Source organism: Parasteatoda tepidariorum, chromosome 2 (assembly GCF_982258835.1).
Source record: "Parasteatoda tepidariorum strain Cologne lab strain chromosome 2, Ptep-v5.0, whole genome shotgun sequence".
NCBI lineage: Eukaryota > Metazoa > Arthropoda > Arachnida > Araneae > Theridiidae > Parasteatoda > Parasteatoda tepidariorum.
In genome coordinates this window covers 21,094,776-21,117,492 of record NC_141756.1, presented here as the reverse complement: position 1 = coordinate 21,117,492, position 22,717 = coordinate 21,094,776, and the positions used below count along the sequence as shown (strand labels likewise).

The 22,717-nt window shown below is 29.4% G+C and overlaps 2 non-coding genes across 2 annotated transcripts; both read left to right on the top strand.

Annotated features, from left to right (window-relative positions):
• Window positions 1–2,860: 2,860 nt before the first annotated feature.
• TRNAI-UAU (transfer RNA isoleucine (anticodon UAU)) lies at window positions 2,861–2,952 on the top strand. Its single transcript is given in 2 exon segments — window positions 2,861–2,898; window positions 2,917–2,952. It is a non-coding gene; the product is annotated as a tRNA-Ile (tRNA).
• A 2,701-nt stretch (window positions 2,953–5,653) lies between these two features.
• TRNAI-UAU (transfer RNA isoleucine (anticodon UAU)) lies at window positions 5,654–5,745 on the top strand. The gene is given in 2 exon segments: window positions 5,654–5,691; window positions 5,710–5,745. It is a non-coding gene; the product is annotated as a tRNA-Ile (tRNA).
• Window positions 5,746–22,717: the final 16,972 nt, after the last annotated feature.

Sequence of the window (22,717 nt, the reverse complement as noted above, 5' to 3'; positions counted from 1 at the left end):
ATTCAGATTTTGTATTTTGTCCTTTAAAATGATGTAGAAATTATTTATGTCTCACAATTTTAAATTTTTCGCCCATTACTTAAAAAAATAATAAATACTTATCAAACTATACTTTTTACGCTAAATTATCTTCGGATAATTAAATTTTATAAATCTGAGCAAATCTTCTGCTTAATTAGTAGTCGAGGTATTTTGAAATATGCAGAAATTTAAATTAACATTAAGAGGTCAAAACTTTTAGTAGCTCTCCTGTATAAACTATTAGGATCATATTTTCATTATACTGCTGACCCATATTTTGTGTTTCAGAGATCAAATTCCTTCCAGAGAAAAAAAGGTATATGTATTCTATTTTATAACCGTCGTTGAACAACCGACCGAATATTCAGCTTACGACTATCAATGTTCAACTCTTAGTAATTTCGAACCCAATCGGAAGACATGGGGACTTCTGGATCAAGTATTGGGAAAAATTTGCCTTCATGGAGGACTCTTTTAAAGGAACGAGCCCGCATTTGCGTTACATGGTGAAGAAAATTGCGAAATCCTCCCACAGTTAGCCTGGTGGCAAATGGGACTGTAACCCATGATCTGCCTACCACTGAGGATATTATACGTCAGCACTGTAGTAAGTGCGAGCCAGGTGCGGGATTCGAATCAACAAGCCATTGTTGGGGTTCGAACCAAGATCATCTCAATGGGAGGCGAGCGCTCTACCACCTGAGCCACCATGGTTCTAGGTATGCATACTCAGAGAAAGTACCTTATTATGATGCCGAGATAGCCTGGTTGGTAAGGCGTTGGCCCCATATTCAAGAGGTCGTGAGTTCGATCCCCGTGAGCCGAAGATTCCCCGTGTGGTAAATTGTAACGGGTGCACGTTGAATCTGTAGGGTGGCAAAGTCCTCCATGTCGCCATAATAAATCATACCTCTGGGGGTACTGAATTGGACATTGATCGTTATCCGGTTCAAACAAAATAACGATCTGTCGCTAAAAGAATTAGTTGAGTAGAAATGGGCCCTCGCTGTGAAAAGGGCTGCGTCGTAGCTGGCTGAAATCGTGTTCTTGGCCATAAACTGCGCCGCTGAAAAACAAGAAGCTCACCCTCTGTCTTAAATTTGCTTGGTTTCACCGTGCAGGCTTTCTGGTATTGGCAAGTGGCAGTAGAAACAAAGGTATTATGTCTGGTTTCGTAACTTAAAATATCGTGTATGAACAAACTAACTAGCAAATTTAAGGTTATGCAATGGAACCATCATAAAGATTGAGTTCTAAGAATCCGTAAAAAAATCCGTTCATTAGATCAAAAGTTATTTAGGGTGTTCATTTCATTTTGCGGATTGTACAGATTTAGAAAATAATGAAAACAAGCATTCTTTATTGCAATTACAATTTAAGGAATAGCATTGAGTGCTTTAATATTATAAAAGAATTAAAATTTATAATATTAAAGCACTCAACGCTATTGTTAAAACGTGACATTTATTTACGTTAGCAACTGGTCTTTCCATTTTATTTCGAGTAAGCAATACCCATCAAGTATGAATTCCTTTAAAAGACACATTCTATATTCTTTCACAGAGATTTCAATTCTTTCACTATACATTCGTTTACGTTAGCAACTATTCTTTCCTTTCTATTTCGAGTTAACTTACCCCGTTAAGTATCGATTCTCTTGAGTAATACATTCTATAATCCTTCACAAAGATTCTTTCACAACGATTTCAATTCTTTCACCTTATGTTTCTTACTTATATGAAGCCGTGCAGAACATAAATAAACTAATTATGCATCGGAGTTTCCTGGTAAACAAAATAAAAATATATCACGGTCATAATAAAAATAAATAAGTCTAAGTGAAAAAAGGTAGACGAGAAAGAATTATATTTCTACGAATTCGATGTGGCACTAGATTTAATTAACTTCAAGATAATATTCTAACTTATGTGGAGAAACTTAGCTCAACTTTAACACACCATTTTGCTTATGAGCGATCATCAGGCTCTGACGTCATACGTCACATGTGTGGGTATTCGTGATCTTCAAGTTCCATATTGTTATAATTTTTGAAAATTTTTGATTATGAAAAAAATACAATATTTTACTATCTAGCAAAGATAATAACATACGAATGTTATTGTCTTTGCTAGATAAGTAAAAGACTTCAAGTAGAAAGTAAAAGTTGAAGACTTCAACTGATGTTTTTATTTTGCATCGTAAAAAATAGAAAACTTAACAATTTTTTAAAGGCTGCCGATTCGAGATTTGTCACAGGCATGGTACTGTATTCCTTACATACGCTTCTGCTTATGTGCTCCCTATCTTACTGTAGTAATATTACTGAATCACAAAAATGGTGGCTGCTACTTTAGTGTAAAAGAACATTATTGGTGCAGTGAACACCAAGAGTTATGAATTGTACTACAACACTTAGGTGTAAAGTAGTTGCCACCATTTCTGATACTCAAATACAAGAAATTTTTTTTACAGTGAAGTGTTTCTTATTTTATTTTATTTATTTATTTATCTATTTTTTGTTATAAAATTTTTATCACACAGTAAAAACAATTGATTTTAAACACTAATGTTCTCACTAAGGCTCCTCGAAGAAAATTAAAGAGCTCCGAAACAATGACTTTCAGTTGAGATCTGAAAAAGGGCGTAAAATTTAGCTTAACATAGTGATGCAATAAGAGGAAATTATGAGAAATGACAACGCCGTAATACTGTAAATAAATCCGTATTCATAAAGTGATGCATTTCAACGGAAGTTTTTTTCGAATATTTTTAACTTAGAAATCTATTTATAGATTACCCCTCTCTCTCACTTCATAGTACTTTCTGCGCCGGATACGCGTCCCCAGTGGCGCAATTGGTTAGCGCGCGGTACTTATAATGCAGTGCTTGCGAGTAATGCCGAGGCTGTGAGTTCGAGCCTCACCTGGGGAATGTATTTATTTTTAGAACACATTTATCTGCATAATCCTGACACATCGTTCATACTCAATCTTATATAAGATTTTAATTTTATTAATTAAGATATTTTCGTCAGTTTTTTAGGTCATAAGTTTAATAATTCAGTTTTCATTTGTTCACTCTTTTACAATTGTGATGTGGCTTAAACATTTCGCTGCTATTGCAAACTGTAATTTGGCTTTATGAAAAATAATAGTTTACCATCGTGAATAATTGTCTACGTAATATACTGTTAAACTATTTTTAATAACATTAAGCTTCCGGTACACTTTGTGCAATACTTTTTGGAAGGTAGTATTCTTGTCTCACTGACAAAAAATATATACTTTTTAAAAAAATTATTTTTAAGCTAAAACTTATAAATAAAGCATAAAAATTATATTATAAAATAAAATATTTTTCATTTTACTGTTTAAAAAATAGAGCTATAAAAAGTAATCAGTTTAGATTAGAGAATTTAAAATTGAAGTTTAAAAATAGTGTTTAATTTTTTTTTTTTTTTTTTAAAAAAAATAAAATTTAAAGGGAAACAATATAAAAATTACAAAAATGATTGTTGTAAAAAAGAAAAATGTGAGTGATATTTATTTCTGATCTGTGTTATTGTCTTTTTTGAAAAAAAAAAAATTAAATTAAAAAAAATATTTAAAAAAAAGACGCAGAGAAATATTTTTCTACACTTATTAATGTTTGAAAAGCTTAAAATATTCAACTGTTCTTCATTAAATCAGTTAAGTTTTCTTTACTTGTGTTTCATTTGACATAATAGCGAATGACACAAGTATTTTGTAATAACTTTCAAAATTCGGATCAACGACGATTTCAAATATGCCTAAATGCAAGATTATTTAAATTAGAATGGGATACCTGCAAGTGACGTAGTGTGGGCATCTCGATCCTGATTGGTTGTTGAAGCGTGACATTTGCTTAGTACAAATTTAATTAAGTACAAATTTACTTAAGTGACTCATTCTATATACTTTCACAAAGATTTCAATTCCTTCACTATACATTTCTTACTTAACACAAAGATAGACACGAAGCCATGTAAAACATAAACAAACTAATCATGTATCGAAGTTGCTAAGTACAAAAACAAAAATATATCACGATTATAATAAAATAAATAAATCTAAGTAAAACACGTAGATGAGAAGGAATTATATTTCTACGAATTCCATGTGCGATACGGCACAGGATTTGATTAACTTGATGTTAATTAACATTCTAGCTTATGTGGTAAAACTTGTTCACATTTAACAAGCCATTCTGCTTACTAACAATCAGCTGGCGTTATAGTTCACATGTGCGGATATCCGTGATCTTCTGATAGTGCAAGTAGCCAATTGTTCAGAGCCTGACTAAGGCATGGGCTTACGGGGCAGTTGCCCCGGGCCCCACATATGAGGGGCCCCCAAATAGAATAGAAAGTTTATTTTAGGTTTCCTTCTTTAATGAACTTTTTTTAAACAAAATATCAGTACAGTGTAAAATCCGTCATTTTTATGTTAGCTTCTTCATTAATCTATCGTATGAACACAAAAATGAATTTTTTCGTTAATCCATGGCTTTCTAGCGCGGAATTTAAATAAATTTCGCCATTACGATGGACAAATTTGGCCAATCAAAAGACTGTATTCTTACATATTGCAAAATGGGATATGTTTACGAAAATACAGGATTCTGATTGGCGTAATTGCAAAAATTTAACTGAATTCCGCCCTAATGTCAGCAAGGATATAAATTTTTCGCAGCTAGATGACAAAATTTACAATTAAAAAACTGCATTCGGCATGATGGACATAGAATCGTCAGAAAATCACTAAAATGGGCAGAACGATATTTCGTCAGACCATTGGAGGAGGGGGGGGGGGACTTAATAGCTTTTTTAAGATTTTAGTTAATTTTCTTGCTTATATGTGTAGAATGAGGTGAAAATTTAAATACCTCCATAAAGTTCGGTTCTTCATTACTAAAGTTGTGAAGCTGAGGGGGGCCCCCAAAGAAGTTTTTGCCCCGGGCCCCAATTAGGCTAAGTCGGGCCCTGCAATTGTTATGATGTAAATGCGGATTCGAGATTTGTTGCAGTCATGGGACTATTTCCCCAAGATATGCTTCTGTTTATGTGCTCCCTATCTTACTGTAATAATATAATTTAGCGTTACTGAATCACGAAAATAGTGGCGGCTACTTTAGTGTAAAAGAACATTCTTGGTGCAGTGAACACCAAGAGTTATGTATTATTTAACTACACTACTTAGATATAAAGTAGTTGACACCATTTCTGGTGTTCAAATACACGACATTTTTTTACAGTGGAGTGTTTTTTTATTTTTATTTATTTATGTTTTTTTTTTTTTTAAATTTCTCATATAGTAAAAATAATTGGTTTTAAACACTAATGTTCTCACTAAGGCTCCTCGAAGAAAATTAAAGAGATCCGAAACAATGACTTTCAGTTGAGATCTGAAAAAGGGTGCAAAATTTAGCTTAACATAGTGATGCAATAAGAGGAAATTATGAGAAATGACAACGCCGTAATTCTGTAAATAAATCCGTATTCATAAAGTGATGCATTTTTAAATAAAGTTTTTTCGAATATCTTCAACTTAAAGATCTATTTATAGATTACCCCTCCCCCACAGTTCATAGTACTTCCTGAGCCAGATACACGTCCCCAGTGGCGCAATTGGTTAGCGCGCGGTACTTATAATGCAGTGCTTGCGAGTAATGCCGAGGCTGTGAGTTCGAGCCTCACCTGGGGAATGTATTTATTTTTAGAACACATTTGTCTGCATAATCCTGACACATCGTTCATACTCAATCTTATATGAGATTTTAATTTTAGCAAGTAAAATATTTTTGGCAGTTTCTTATGGTCGTAAATTTAATAATTCAGTTTTCATTTGTCCGCTCTTTTACAATAGTGATGTGATGTAAAAATTTTGATACGCTTGCAACAGTAAAATTTGGCACTGTGACAAATAATGGTTCTCACTGTGAATAATAGTAGGCGTAATATATAGTTAAGCTACTTTTAATAATAATAAGTTTCAAGTACACGTTGTGCAATACCTTTCAGAAGGTGATATTCTTCTTTTACTTACAAAAAATAAATAATTTTTCAAAAAATTACTTTTAAATTAAAATTTGTAATTAAAAAAAAAAAAAAATTATGAAAATTATTTTTAAAAATAAAATGTTTTTCATTTTATTCTTCGAAACATATAACTATAAATAGTCATTAATTTGTATTAGAGAATTTAAAATTGTAGAATGAAAAAAAAAATAGTGTATTTTTTTCAAATGAAATTTAAAAGGAAAAAAATTGCAAAAAATAATAGCGTGTAAATGACAAAAAAAATTACACGCAACTGAAATAATTTATAAAGAGTTTTTTCAATAAAAATATCTAAAAAAAAGCATCGATAATTTTCGTGCTATTCTAGCGCCCTAGAGAAAATAATATTTTTTTTAGTTAAGAATTAGACGTTTGAAATATATAAATAAAGAAAAAGTAATACAAGAAATATAGTGCTGCCATCTATTGAATGAAATATATACTAGCAGTTGTAGATAGTATTAGTTAGTTTGCGTTTTCTTCTCAAAGTAGTTGGTCAGACGAGATAATTACACTTAAAACAGTTTCAGAAAAGAAGAAAGCATTAAATTATCTTTTTCAAATGAATCATCAAATAAAAATCAGAAAAAACGAATATTTTAAAAAACATTTAGAATAAAAAAAAAATCCGTTGCTTTTAGACTTAAGTATTTAGATTTTTAGACAGCTCGACATTTATTATAGGATATAAATATAAATATTAAAGAAATCAATTCTCCAATCTAGCAAAAATAAAACGTTTGCGGATTTCAGCATAATTTTGTGGGCAAAAAGTGAATTTTTAAGAAATATTTGTAGATTCATATCTTTTAAACAAAAGCAAAATTATATATGAATATGTAGATTGTCTAATTTTAATCAAACAATTATCTTTAGAAACCAAAATAAATCTAGATAATATAATTATTAATTTAATTTTTCAAATCCATGAGTATAGTTTTGCCCATTTTGTGTCACAAACAACATATCATATTCTATAGTAGTGCCATCTATAAGTTAATTTGAACATTTGAAATGAATAACGCCCTTTTTATGGGGAAGAGGATTTTCTTAACAAATTTGGATTCCAGTTTTCGTAAAATAGAGAGATAAATATAGAATATTAAATGCTCTGAAATGGGAAATAGAAATTTGTTTCAAAGGATATGAAGCAAAATATAATGTTTTGAATAATTCAAAAAATTTAACTAATTCCTAACAGACACCTTTATAATATAATATAAATATAAGCCTTTTTCTATACCATTGTTTTAAAAAAAAATCTAAATTAATTTATTTATTGAAGACACAAAAATTTTGAAATCAAAACCTGAAATTGTTTACATACTCGCTAAAATCTAACATGTCTTGCGATTTCATCAATGAAAAAGGGTATATATACTATTTTGAAAAACTAATATTTTTCTGAAAGGGTAAAAAAAAGTAATAATCAATAATAAAAAAATAAACAGTTGAAAGATTAGACACGATACCGTTAAATGCTTAATTTACTCTATTCTAATTTAGTCTATTATTGAAAGAATATATTTTCTTTGATTTCCTTTATTTAGCATAAATAACTGTTAATAAATGAAACTAGCATAAATAGCTGTTTATTTTTATTTTTTTACAACACATTAAGACAAAATAACAGTAAGAAAGGATGGTCTTGTACTATTTTCGTATTATTTTATTTATGAGCCTAGAAACACGACTCCTAATTTTAACTCTTTTTATCACCAATGCTGCTTATTATTATTTTTATTATTGAAATTTGAAGTGTAGCATTCTATTACACTACTGGGTATACTTACAATCAAAATGCTAGGCGTCTGAAAAGTAAGCAAATTTCAAACAGTCAAATTTCTGGAGAAATATTTTCAAAAGATGCGTTTGATGAATTCAATTCCATTTTTTTTTTCTTACTGATTTGGATTTTTCAGAAAAAAAGTTCCCCACTTTGACCTATGGGTTGTTGTTTCATTTCTGTTCACAGATGGCGTTGTGATGATAAACTGTTTAAATCGGAGTTACGTCGAGAAACACAAGTCAGATCGAGATAAATAAATAAAAAGAGACATAAGTGATAATTTTGAAAAAGTTATCTACTGACACCAATCTCTGCCTTCACTCCCCCACCTGAGAAAAAGCGAATTTCAGGTATGGAGCCGATCTTAGGGATGTGGAGTTGAGTTTGGTTTTCTCAAGTAATTTAACCGTTTCCAAATTTTTTATTCCTCATGTATTTTGTTGTGTAAGAATTAAAATGTAAGCGAATGCAAATATTTTACTTTACCCCAAGCAGTTATTTATGCTATTACATTATTTCCCCTCACTCGGTTAGTCTTTTTAATCTTATATATCAATAAAAGTCAGAAATGTTCATTATTTTGAGGACTTTTTTTTTTAAATAAACGAAAAACCTATCGTAAGTTTTTTTGAAAGTAGTTTCCAAATGAAATGTTTTATTTAATGCGTCTTCTTCTTCGTCAGCACTACAGTTCAGGACAGGCCGAGATTGTCTCAATAAGGTTTCGCCATCTTGCCCTGTTAGTCACCATTGTCCTCTCTGGAGATCTTTTTCAACTCTGTCTAGCCACATAATGGGTGACTTTTACGGATTCCAAGTAGTTTCGAAACGGTTCTTGGTTGGTTCGTTGGTCTGTTTTTGTTGACTGCACCAAAAATTCTTCTTCTCATTTTTCTTTCAAGCGCCACCAATTTGTTTTCTTCTGATTTAGTGAGAGCACGTCACTCCCTCCCATACGTTAATATTGGTCGTAAAAGAATTTATGGATATTTATTTTATAATTTAACGGAGAAGTTGACTTTTTCATTGGCTTTCTAATGTTAATGAGTCTTAAATTTTTTTTATTTTTAAAAATGACCCCAAGAGTTTTTATTGTAAATCTAGGTGCAAATTTACTAAGATACATCTTCACTCACAAAAGTAAAATTCTAGATATTTGTTTTTTATTTTTTTATTTTATTTTATTTATTTATTTATTTTATTTTGTTCTTAACAAACTTTTGATGATTCAGTAGTACCATACCTCTCAAAAAACAGATGAAGGCAGGGTGAAATAGAACTTAATACTTAAAATTTTGTCATCAGAAATTTGAATCTGTAAAACATTACACCTATTTGGTGTCGGAAATTAATAATCAAAATAAAATTAGTAGAAATTAAAGTATGACTTGAATGACAATTTCGGCAGCTGATCAATGCTTTTATGGATTTAAAAGCCACTTAAAGACCCACATAGTTAAAAAGAAAACTAAAGTATTACTTTGCAAAATGCCAAAGTTTTTAAAGTTCTTATAATAAAATGCCAAGAGGCAGACCCAAAACTGTTTAGAACAAGATTTTTCTGAAATTAAAGTAAAGAACAGGAGGATTGTTGCCTATTAAAGAGTGGACTTGAAAAATCTAGAACCAAGGCTCACCCTGAGCTGTCGTGCTGCCAATAATATTGACGAATTCTTAAAATTTCTTCGGGTTTTTGATCAAATTTCCACGAAGAATTACACGAAGAAACAGTTCATATTACAGGAAGACCCCTAGCAGCATATTATGACATTTCTGGGCATGGGCATCTATCTATGCAGTTTAAATCTCAGTGATGTGCCCTAACTCCCCTAGAAGTTTGTCACAACATTTACGTGATCCCCTGTGGTATATAACATTTTTAAACTTGTTCATTTCATGAAGAAGTGTTTTTACAAAAATTGGAAAAACTTGCACAAAAAATTTATTAAACATATCATTAAAAATAAAACAAGCACTGTAGTTTGGAGAGATCGATTGTAAATTGATCGATTGTAGATTGATCTAAGATTTGTTAAAAATATCATACAAAATAAAGGAAATCCCACTATTTTTTTACATTTTAAGGAAAAATTCGCAGAATTTTCTTAAAAAGTTGTCAATCGCAATTTTCAATGAAATGAAGCTTTTATATCAATTTTTTTTTATAAAGTTGTCAATCGCAATTTCTAATTAAATGAAGCCTTTATATCAATATTTTTTATAAAGTTGTCAATAGCAATTTCTAATGAAATGAAGCCTTTATATCAATATTTTTTATAAAGTTGTCAATCGCAATTTCTAATGAAATGAAGCCTTTATATCAATATTTTTTATAAAGTTGTCAATAGCAATTTCTAATGAAATGAAGCCTTTATATCAATATTTTATATAAAGTTGTCAATCGCAATTTCTAATGAAATGAAGCCTTTATATCAATATTTTTTATAAAGTTGTCAATAGCAATTTCTAATGAAATGAAGCCTTTATATCAATATTTTATATAAAGTTATCAATCGCAATTTCTAATGAAATGAAGCCTTTATATCAATATTTTTTATAAAGTTGTCAATAGCAATTTCTAATGAAATGAAGCCTTTATATCAATATTTTTTATAAAGTTGTCAATCGCAATTTCTAATGAAATGAAGCCTTTATATCAATATTTTTTATAAAGTTGTCAATAGCAATTTCTAATGAAATGAAGCCTTTATATCAATATTTTTTATAAAGTTGTCAATCGCAATTTCTAATTAAATGAAGCCTTTATATCAATATTTTTTATAAAGTTGTCAATCGCAATTTCTAATGAAATGAAGCCTTTATATCAATATTTTTTATAAAGTTGTCAATAGCAATTTCTAATGAAATGAAGCCTTTATATCAATATTTTTTATAAAGTTGTCAATAGCAATTTCTAATGAAATGAAGCCTTTATATCAATATTTTTTATAAAGTTGTCAATCGCAATTTCTAATGAAATGAAGCCTTTATATCAATATTTTTTATAAAGTTGTCAATAGCAATTTCTAATGAAATGAAGCCTTTATATCAATATTTTTTATAAAGTTGTCAATCGCAATTTCTAATTAAATGAAGCCTTTATATCAATATTTTTTATAAAGTTGTCAATCGCAATTTCTAATGAAATGAAGCCTTTATATCAATATTTTTTATAAAGTTGTCAATAGCAATTTCTAATGAAATGAAGCCTTTATATCAATATTTTTTATAAAGTTGTCAATAGCAATTTCTAATGAAATGAAGCCTTTATATCAATATTTTTTATAAAGTTGTCAATCGCAATTTCTAATGAAATGAAGCCTTTATATCAATATTTTTTATAAAGTTGTCAATAGCAATTTCTAATGAAATGAAGCCTTTATATCAATATTTTTTATAAAGTTGTCAATCGCAATTTCTAATTAAATGAAGCCTTTATATCAATATTTTTTATAAAGTTGTCAATAGCAATTTCTAATGAAATGAAGCCTTTATATCAATATTTTTTATAAAGTTGTCAATCGCAATTTCTAATGAAATGAAGCCTTTATATCAATATTTTTTATAAAGTTGTCAATAGCAATTTCTAATGAAATGAAGCCTTTATATCAATATTTTATATAAAGTTGTCAATCGCAATTTCTAATGAAATGAAGCCTTTATATCAATATTTTTTATAAAGTTGTCAATAGCAATTTCTAATGAAATGAAGCCTTTATATCAATATTTTATATAAAGTTATCAATCGCAATTTCTAATGAAATGAAGCCTTTATATCAATATTTTTTATAAAGTTGTCAATAGCAATTTCTAATGAAATGAAGCCTTTATATCAATATTTTTTATAAAGTTGTCAATCGCAATTTCTAATGAAATGAAACCTTTACATCAATATTTTTTTTTTAAAATGCATCATGTTGTCAAATCGATCATAAAAAGTTTAAATACAATAAATTTGAATGAAACGAAAGTCAAAAATCCTCTTTAAAATCTAAGAATGCGAATGAAAAGGCCTTCGATCAAATATTACACTTTCAAAAAATTCAAAAACGTTGCTATTTCACAAAATTACAGGATTTTTTTCTTATTCAGAGAGATAAAAGGCATATGGTTTGTGTCAGACGAACGTCTTTTAAACTCTTGTCTATCTAAACATTTATCTTTAGATCAGATAAATGTCCTTTAAACTACGATTCGTTCTCTTTGATCATTTTAACATTAAAAACAAGAGTAAACCGTTAAGAAAACCACCCACAATGAATTTCAAGAGTCTTCTTTTATTTCTCTTCAGTGATTTATCTTCAAACTGGTGATGAAATGATAACAACAGCTGCTACTTATGAAATGTTTTGGTAACAACGTCGCTCTCAACTTTTAAATAAATGTTTCTTTTGAATGAATTTCACTTATATTTTTGTAAAATCTTGAAGAGTGCTAGATTGTTACGAATTCTTAAGAGATTTTAAGGCTTACAAACTATTTATCTGTTATTGAAGAGGAAAAAAAGAAGCTGAAAAATTATTATTAAGAAATGCAAAGTTTTGAATAAAGTTAAATATTTAAAATGTGAAGAGCCAACAATCGTTTTCATAGAAAATTTAAGAAAATTATTTTAATTTATTTATTTATCTTTCATTGTGAAAACAACAATCATAAATTTCGGCTTTTTTCCACTTTAGTTCTTAAGCAATTTTTAATTTTAAAAATTCGCCAAATTTAACGATAAAAAATTTAATTTGCAAAAGCGCTAGGAAATTCTGTGAACAGGTTTTTGTAGCTTTGATAACACTTAAAGGTTATCTTTGCCAAATTATGTCCAGACAAAAAACAAAAATATTCCTATGAATAAGTACCCAGAACAACATCCATTTAACTGATTGGAAATAATTATTTAATAGTTACAGTATAACTTTTCTTAAATATAAGAACTCTAACTGAATGGATAGGTAATTCTGTTTGTTGATTTATAATGTTTCATTCGTAAATAAGCAGCATCAAACATCACGTGATTTCACTTGACTTCTAGGCTTATTGTTCCATTTTGCAAGTTCTCAACACAGTAAAAACGAAAATCGTGTTTACAGCTTCCATTTTTAGCTAATAGCTGTAATAAAAATGAATCATTTTCTATTTTCCAGATATTATTAATCCTGACGGAATATTAATTTATGATGCGTTCGATTTACGAACAATATTATTCTATAAAGACTCGTATAACCACCAAAATATTACTACTATCCTGAAGAGATTCAAACCACGTGATCTCTCCAATTGCAAATGTGAATCTCGCCAATTAATCTTTCCACAAACACAGAAAGCCAATTTAAGTTCTGATGATTACGTTCTGCACATCAGTTAAGGGAGTCTCGTGTCTTCTTAAGATGACTCCGGTATTGAAGTCACATGGGGGTGATAAGTCATAATAAGAGGAGCGAGCTAATTTTAACGAGCTGTACTCAAATGGAGTTGTAGTTGTCTCGAGGTTTATGTTAAGATGGATGCTGACAACCTCCTAATTTTGGAGGTAAACTAATGATCTAATTTATCAATATTTACTGTTCTGTTGCGAAATTCAAATGTTGAGTTTTAAAAAATAAGCAAGAGAAAGCTGATATATTAAGAATCGCCTTATTGTTCCCTTTGGTATCATTTCATAAAGTTGTATATCGAATCTGTGATTCAAAACCTTATTTTGGCAATCAGTCATATTAGAATTCTTGTAAGAGGAATCCATCTTTTGATTCCAAATCATTATATTGAACGATAAATAAGATAACGTGGATATATTGAGATAGTGTTTTAGTGTTCCATTTTGTACCATGTCCTTCTGAGAAGGAAATCGAATTTGAGATGCGAAAACTCCTTTTGACAATATATCAGCGATTCTTGGAAATACATTCCGTTCGTTGATTCTAACAGTTAATTTGAATCATCGATTTACTTCATGATAACGAGTATTCTAATTGAAACGGATTAATTGAAGCAGAAAAAGGGATTTTTAACAGAAAAAAGGATTAATTAACAGAAAAAGGGATTAATAATGAATTGAAATGGATTAATAACCGAGGAGATTTTTTTGAATTAAATCACATTAATAATTCGTTTCGTCCAATTTAAAATTCGTAATTGGTGACTCTAATCAATAATTTAGGACATTAAAACTCGATGACATACATGCAATGCAATGTTATGCCAAGTATGCAATACAATGCCTTGAATCAGGAAAATAACTTGTAAAATATGGACATAAACTTGTCTTCAATGTTTCAATGATGAATTTTCGTTGCAATGATGACTTTGAAGCAACCACGCTAGTTGGTGAGCGAAGCGATAAGGCGCGGAGCCTCCAAGCAATATAAAATAAATAAAACACTGTAACCCAAATTTATACACTACACAAAGAAATCGTGTGGTGTGTGGAAGTCAACTATGTGCTAAATTAGTTCTGTTTTTTAGCTGCTGTCGGTCCCTGGTTCAGTGACAGTTGTCCCTATCTCTTTCCCCCTCGTTGTGTACAGCCATACTACATGACATGTAAAATACATGCATATTTTTTTTAAAATTGTCATATAAAATAGAAATATATGCTACTTTTTCATTGAAATTTTAGAATTTTTAAACTTCTCATAGAGCTATCACATGTACCATTGCCTCCTAATGGGGTAAGATCGCGGGTGATTGGATTTTTTTTTAGAAAAAAATCATTTATGAAAAAAAAATCATTTATAAAAAAAAGTAGAATATATCTATGACTTTTCAGGAATGTACAAAGATTAATGTATATTGTACAAAGCTTAATAATTAATGTCTGACAATTTCTAGTTCTAACAGTTTAGTTTCAACTGGGCTTCCTACTTGTAGTAACACCAACTTAACATATACAGCGTATAGTAAACATTAGCATATACTGAACTTTTACAATTTCACGTGGAAGACTAAATGCTTAAAAAATTTTTATATCTCAGAATTCCGGAGATTTTTCTTTTCTTTTTTCTTTCTTTCTCATTTTTTTCCCTTCTTTTTTTAAAAAATAAATTATGAAAGGCATTTTCCATGAATTCACTGAAGTTTAAAGGGGCGAGAATTTCTTTCATACCACGCAAAACATGACATTTTATACCAAATGTCACGTGTTGCAAGATTTTTTTCAACTATTTTTAAAGAAAGCAGTCGAAAATTAATAGTTTACTAGGATTTATTATTGTTATTCGAAGACTCTAGACATTTCTTCTGTTTTGTTTAGAAATATTATAAGAAAATTATTACAAAAAAATATTTACATCACATTTTGGAATAAACTTAAGATAAAATGAACACAATACCTCAAAAATTAGCAGAGATTCGATTATAATACGATGCATGCAATATTTTATAAACTCGTGCAAGATTTCATAAACACGATTTTAACTCGAACTTTAAACTCGGTTTTCATAAGACAAACATAATAATTTATTAAATAAAAAACGCTATATTTTATCAGATCATAATGCAAAGGTAATAAATTTTGCTTACAGAGCCATGGAAAAGTTGTTTATTTTTTGAAAATTTTATTTAATTTGAGATATAATGCCAAAAAAATGCTTTCAGATATAAAAGTAATTTAATCCATTTTTATACCATTTTGTTGAATTAAATTTTGTGTAAATAAATAAAATTAGAAAAGTATCTGGAAATATCTTATTCCAATAATTCCTTGTGTTTCGATCAAAAAAACAAATGCTTTCTTTAAACGGTTCCTTTTAGTAAGATAAAGAGATTCGTATTTTGTTTCAGACTTTACGAAATTGAATTATGGAATAGTTTTTGTAATACAATTTGTTCGTCTAGCTACTCCATCTCAAGACAAAATTTATTTCCAATTTTTCCTATAATGTATGAGAAATATAAAATTTTAAATATTGTGATACATTAAAATGGATTATTGAAACGAAAATGTTTTATCTGACGCACATTTCTGAAATAGAATTAGATATTTTTATATTTTGTTATCGTAGGTTCAAAATACATATGCATTCACACCCCGCTATAATGAATCAACTGCGAAACCAGCTGTAAGTCCGTTGTAAACGATAGTTCTCTGTCTGTAACCAAAATCATTGAAATTTTTTTTTCTTTTACAAATTATTATCGTTGGAAATACTGATTACAATAGTACAGTACATAAAAAATTAACGAACCACCTTGAATAACTTTATATCTAATGATTGGATTTTAACGTTCTAGGATTCCATCGTAATGGTTTAAAGGGGTTGACCTCAAATATGCTAGTTAATTAGAGGAGACGATATTTTAAGTTACGAAATCAGACACAAAACGTACTTTCTCTGAATAAAGATATCATTTTTTCGAAGGATTCGGATTTCTGATCCCCAAAATATGGAGAATAGCTGCAATCTGCGAAATATGGTCTCACTAGTTTTGTCAGGAAAGGGTTCATAGTTTGAAATAGATCAAAAATTATTCAAATTACTCTATTTTTTTAAGAGTACTGTACATTTTGCGAAATTTTAAAATTCGATATAATCTTAAATTTCATCAAAGCAATGTATAAAACTGTTTTTTTCCCTTCAATTTAAGTGTATACAATTTGAAATGTATGAAATTGTTACAAAATTTATTGAAAAACTTAAAGCGCGGGGAGGGGAGGGGGAGTTGAAAATATCCATAAACCAAAATAAGAATGTTTGCAGATAAAAAGTTTCAAATACAATTTAATTTCATATGCAATTCAACTTTTTATATGCAATTCAATGTTTGCATATAAAAAAGAGTCATCAAACGCAGATTGAAGTAAGGTTTTTAGCTACCCTGCAAAAGAAAAGAATGTTCAATGTATAATAATGTTTTACATGCTAAATCACTAAAATTTTCTTGTTCAGTATTACTTATGAGAATATTTCGAGAAAATGAATTTTAAAAAAAAAACTCGTCCCAACATTTACAAAATCCCTACTAATTTACGCCATCACGGACTTTTTGTCTGAATAAGTTGAAAAAAAAATGCTACAAAAAATATTTATTGATACTATAAATATCGCATGAGAAAAAATTAAATTTTATTTAATCAATTTTTTTATATATATTTGCGTATTTCGTGTATTTCACCGTATATCGAGAACTTTTTTAGTGAATTGAAAATTTTCTGCACACAATTATAAAATTTGTTTATTCAAAGAAAAAGGCAAAATATAACTTTATTATAGGTTTTTATTATTATTTTATTTCATAATGATCGAAAATATTTTGAATTGTGAGGTATACAATTATTCTCAGCATTTTAAAAAATGTAATTTTGCATGTTAAAATGCAAGTTTCAGCGAAACCAGTCGAATAATTCATGAGAAATCGAATTAAAAAATTAAAAAATTTTTAAATTGAAAGTTACTAAGGGTGGTCTATGCGCACTACATAATTCGTTTTATAAATCGTTCTGCAACTAAATATGTGGAATCGGTCCACAACGAATTTTCCTAACAGAAATTTTTTTTTATACCTAAAAGTTTAATCTGAACGTTAAATAACATTCAAATTATTTTTCATGTGCTGATTTTGTGGTTTTATGTAAAAAATCATCATTACAATTTTCATCATTTTTGGAATTTAGATCTTTGTCTTAGATGCTTCCAAATGGTGTTTCGTGGAACCCTAGGGTTCCGTGGAAGAGTGAAAGAGATTCCGGGTGTAAGTACTTTTTATAATCAACCATAAGTTTTAAAACCTCTGATTATATTTAAATACAACTTTTCATTCATAATTTATTTACACTTTCAATTGTCTTTATGAAATTATTTCATGTAAAATGACAATGAAATGAAAACGGCATTTTTTTAAAAAAATAGTTATATTTCTAATAACAATAAATAGAAAAATTGTTAAAAAAAAGCAGGTATTTATGAAATATTTCATTAGTATTTCCTATCTAACGCTTTTCAAAACAAAACAAAATAATTCTTTAATGAATAAAAATGTTTCCCTAATAACTAATTTCAATATCAGTTTTCATTTCGAAGTAAACCATCTTACCATAGTTTGGCTTATTTTATCGATTCATGTTAACACACCAATAACAAATTCACAACTAGTCTACATATAAATACACAAGTGGGCGACCTTTGTGCTAAAATACAAACTAAGGTGAACAACGTTAAAGAGCACAAAAATATTTTTGTGCTCTTTAACGTTGTTTACCTTAGTTTGTAGTCTACATATAGAACAAAGACTGCAAATTGAATTGTCGGAAATAAGCTTATATATTTTTGAGTTTATTAAACATGCTTAAATGTTTGCAACATTTATTCAAATAACCTGCGAACGGGATATTTTTAGTCCATAATAAATGAACTACCAATTTCTCAGCTATTCATTATAAGCATATAAATAAACATTTGTTAAATAGTAGTTACGACAGGACCACTAAGAACGTTCACTGCAAATGAGTGTAGACTAAATACCATGCTCGTTACTTTATTTTATAACTGGCGTTGAACAACCGAACCAACTCTGAGTTCACGACCATGCTCAAAGATCCATTCAATAGTCTTGTAATTTTAAACTCAACTCAGAGGACAAGGGAACTTCTGGATCAAGTATTGGACAAACTAGCCTTGGTGGAAAACGTTTTGATTGAACTACCCGCACTAGTTTTATTTGGAAGGGAAAACCACGAAAACCTCCCACGATTAACCAGATGGCAAGACGATTCTAATATATGAATAGTCTGAGGATATTTTACGTCATCAATGGGGACGGTGAGAGTCGAGAGCAGAATTCATATCAGTAACCGCTGAAATTCGAACCTGCGTCAGCTTATTGGCAGAACACTCTATCTCCTGAGCCAACGTGAGTACCATGTTTGTTATTTTATAACCATTGTTGAACAGCCAATAAATTTTGAGTTTAAGACAACTCAATGATGTTCAACTCCGTGGTCTTGTAATTTTGAACCCAAAAGGAAGCTTCTGAAGCAAGTATTGGGAGAAATTCGCGTTCGCGAAGGACTTTTTGATTGAACCAACCCGCATTTGCGTTACATAGGTTCAGAAAATGGCAAAAACCTATCACAGTTAGCCTGACACCAAAGGGACTCTAACCCATCATCCGTCTAACACTGAGGATATTTTACGTCAGCACTGTAGTCGACTAAGCCGGGTGCGTATTTCTTATAGAAAAGCCATCGCTGAGATTCGAATCTAGGTTACTCCATTGGGAGGCGATTGCTTCATCCCGTGAGCCACCACTGCTCTCATGTTCCTTGTATTATATTTAAATTATAGCCGTCGTTGAACAGCTGATCCAATTTTTTGGCTTGCGACTACTAATGTCCTACTCCGTAGCCTTGTAATTTTGAACCCAATCCAGAAGACACGGGAACTCCTGGTTCAAGTGTTAGAAGAAACTTGTATTCGCGGAGGACTTTTCAATTGAATCAACCCTCATTTGAGTTACATAGAGAGTAAAACCATGAAAACCTCACACGGTTAGCTTGACGGCAAAGAAGACTCTAACCCATGATCAGTCTATCACTGAGGATATCATGTTCGTTATAGAGGCGTAAGATTGTACACGCAGAAGAAAAATTAAAATGAAAAACTGAACAGTTTATTTATTTGCTGCTATGAATTTATAATCCTATCTAAGCTCCAATACTATTAGGTGGGTGATCAAATACGTGTGTGGTCTTGCGCTGTCCATATTGAAATTAAATTTTCAAGACATATAAAAAACATGATTCGTTTTATGTGTTTCCTTGCTTATTCGATTTCTAAACAAGGAATTCGCTGACACCTATCGCTGTTTTATAGCATAATAATATCATTGAGGGATATAATTTAGGGTTTTTCGAAAAACCTATTATTTATGCTTGACTAAATTCCATTTAAAGAAATTCTTAACCAAACGTGTGATATGGTATAACAATAGCAAAGACGCGAATAATTTAGGGCATTTCCGAAAATCTATAATTAAAGCTTTTTCTAAATACATTTGTAATCAAGCATGCGATATGATGGCATAACAATAACATAGATAGGAATAATTTTGAATTACTTCTCAAAACCTATTATTTATACTTGGCTCAAATTCATCTAAATAATCTAAATAAATGTATCTAAATTTATCTAAATAAATTTAGATAAATGAACTAAAATTTATCTAAATAAATTTGTAATCAAACTTGCTATATGATGGCATAACAATAACATAGACAGGGATAATTTTGAATACTTCCCAAAACCTATTATTTATGCTTGGCTAAAATTTATCTAAATAAATACATAATCAAACACGAGCTTAGAATAGCTATACTGGTCTATAGAAAAAATACATAAAAAAGAAAATAAAAGGCAGGAACTATCTGAATGTTTAAAAAGCCCCTCGGATTGTTCTACGCAGCGGAAGTTATTTCCGGAATAACCCAGCAATCAAGTTACGATTCATAAGGCTTCACCCTCCTCCCTGTCTGAATATTCTATACTGAATTGCAGATGGAAAAAAATGAAAAGCTGATGCCCAGGGCAGGGATAAGGCTGGCAGCTTATTCTCTCAGCTGATAATTCGCGAAAGCATTTTGTATGCCGAAAACACCATCTTCCGTCATTTCCTCACCCCCCTCTCTGACATAACTCAAACCTCCCCCACTTTCCAGCAAGAGTCATGCTCAGGAATAGGGATATTTCGGAAAAGAAGAAGGATGGAATATGATTTTATAGATATCAAGCACCCGTATCGTAAAAGACTACAGAAATTCAAAATGACTAATTTTTAATAATAATGACTAAAATGGCATCCCGGACTAATCTTTAGGAAACAGGACGCTATTAAATAAATAAAAAAAAAATTTTAAAAAAAATCACCCAGTTTTTTGCTTTCTTGAAATTACGTAAATTAATTATTAATTTTAATTCAATTGAATAAGATTATTTAAAATAACAATATTTTGATAAGTTTGAACAAATATAGGCAACTTTATAACTTAGAACACGCGATGAAATTACCCTATTTGATAAGAAAGATTAATTTTAAGAACTTTCGGTTACGATATAATGTTTAAAAACACCCCCTCCCAAAATACCAGTAGCTCCAATATTTAAATTAAGTTAAACCTATACTATTTTTTAAACAAGTTAAATTTTAGTTGAATATTGGACTCTTAACTACAATTTTTTAGGCACCAAAGCAATGGGGGTAAACAAGATTTGTTGACCACTAGATGTATGGCTTGTATTTGTTATTATTTTTTATTTATTTATTTTATTTATTGATTTCTAAAATTAATTTTAAATAATTGATCGTTAAGATTTTAATGTTATTACTTAATTGATTTTGTTTTATCACTGTCTTGTAGTCCGCAATGACAGAAGAAAAGTAAAAAAAGAGCAATTCTAAATTTTCTACTTTAGTTAGAGAAACGTAATTTTTTTTCCTAAACAAATATAACTTTGAAAAGTTTTTACTTTTTTTCCTGTTTGATACTTGGACAGTTGTTTATATCGATAAGCATAAAAAATCTGTTTGGAAGTTAAGATATTATAAATTAGATTCTTTTTTCAGAACCACTGTCTCAGAAAATCGATTCAATTTTGAATCAAAATGCAGCTCAAATTTACAACAACTTTAATAAAATGTTAAGTTGAACTATTTGTCTGTTTTGATTGAATTATGTTTCATTTTAAATAGAATCCTGTTGAAACTGGTTTCTGTACAAATTAACCCATTATTTCTGTTTAGGTTGAATCACAATTCTGTTCAGATTGAACATTATTTCAATTCAAGTTGAATAATGCTTCTGTTTAAGTTGAAACAGGTTTCTGTTGAAGATGAACCATGTTTCTGTTTAAGTTGAATCATAGTTCTGTTCAAGTTGAATCATAATTCTGTTCAAGTTGAATCATAATTCTGTTCAAGTTGAATCATAATTCTGTTCAAGTTGAATCATGATATTGTGCAATTAAGTTTAAAAATTACAGATATTCTTAGTGGCCTATTTGAGTTGCCAGTATATTTAAAAGATATATTTGAAAGATATAAGCCACTATATTTGCCAAGCGCTAAGTTTTTTAACATTATAGCGAGAATAGTGCAACTGAAAACATAAACATAATTTTAAAAAATGATCTTCTTTTGATGTTTACTAAGACTTTATGTTCAATATTTAAATATTTATAATGTTTTATTAAGTTGAACCAGGTTGATAAGTTGTTTTTGTATTTAAAAGCTGAGTTGTTCAACTTGAACCAGGTTCCTGTTCAAGTTGAACCAGGTTTTTGTTAATGTTGTACCGTGTTTCTGTCCAAATTCAGTTATAATATTGTGTAATCGAGTATAAAAAATATGGTAATTAAATTTAGACCCCTATTTAAGTTGTCAGTATAATTAAAAGAATTATGATTCAGCAAGCTCATAACTTTCTAACATTATTGCAACACTTGATAATAAATTATTTTAGATTTTAATAAATAATATTTTTTATCAGAAGAAATATTTAATTCTAAACTATATTAATAGTTACAGCGTTATAGTGGAGTCTTACTGCAATGAAATCGTTTGGCTCCACTTGAAAAACTCATTATACAAAGGCTAAAGATTTTGGCAGTTACTTGAGAAAGTGTTACAAATTTGTAGACACATTGATAATTTTAAAAGTATATAATAATGAATTTCAAATAAAATTGAATTTTAGTTAGCATGCAATAAATTTATTGAAGTCCTAAATGTTTTGTATAAATAAGATGCTCAAAAGTTAATGCATCAATTCATCAATTTAGATAATTATCTGAACTGGTATGCACTTACATTTGTTTTACATGAAAAACTTACTTTTTCCACTCACT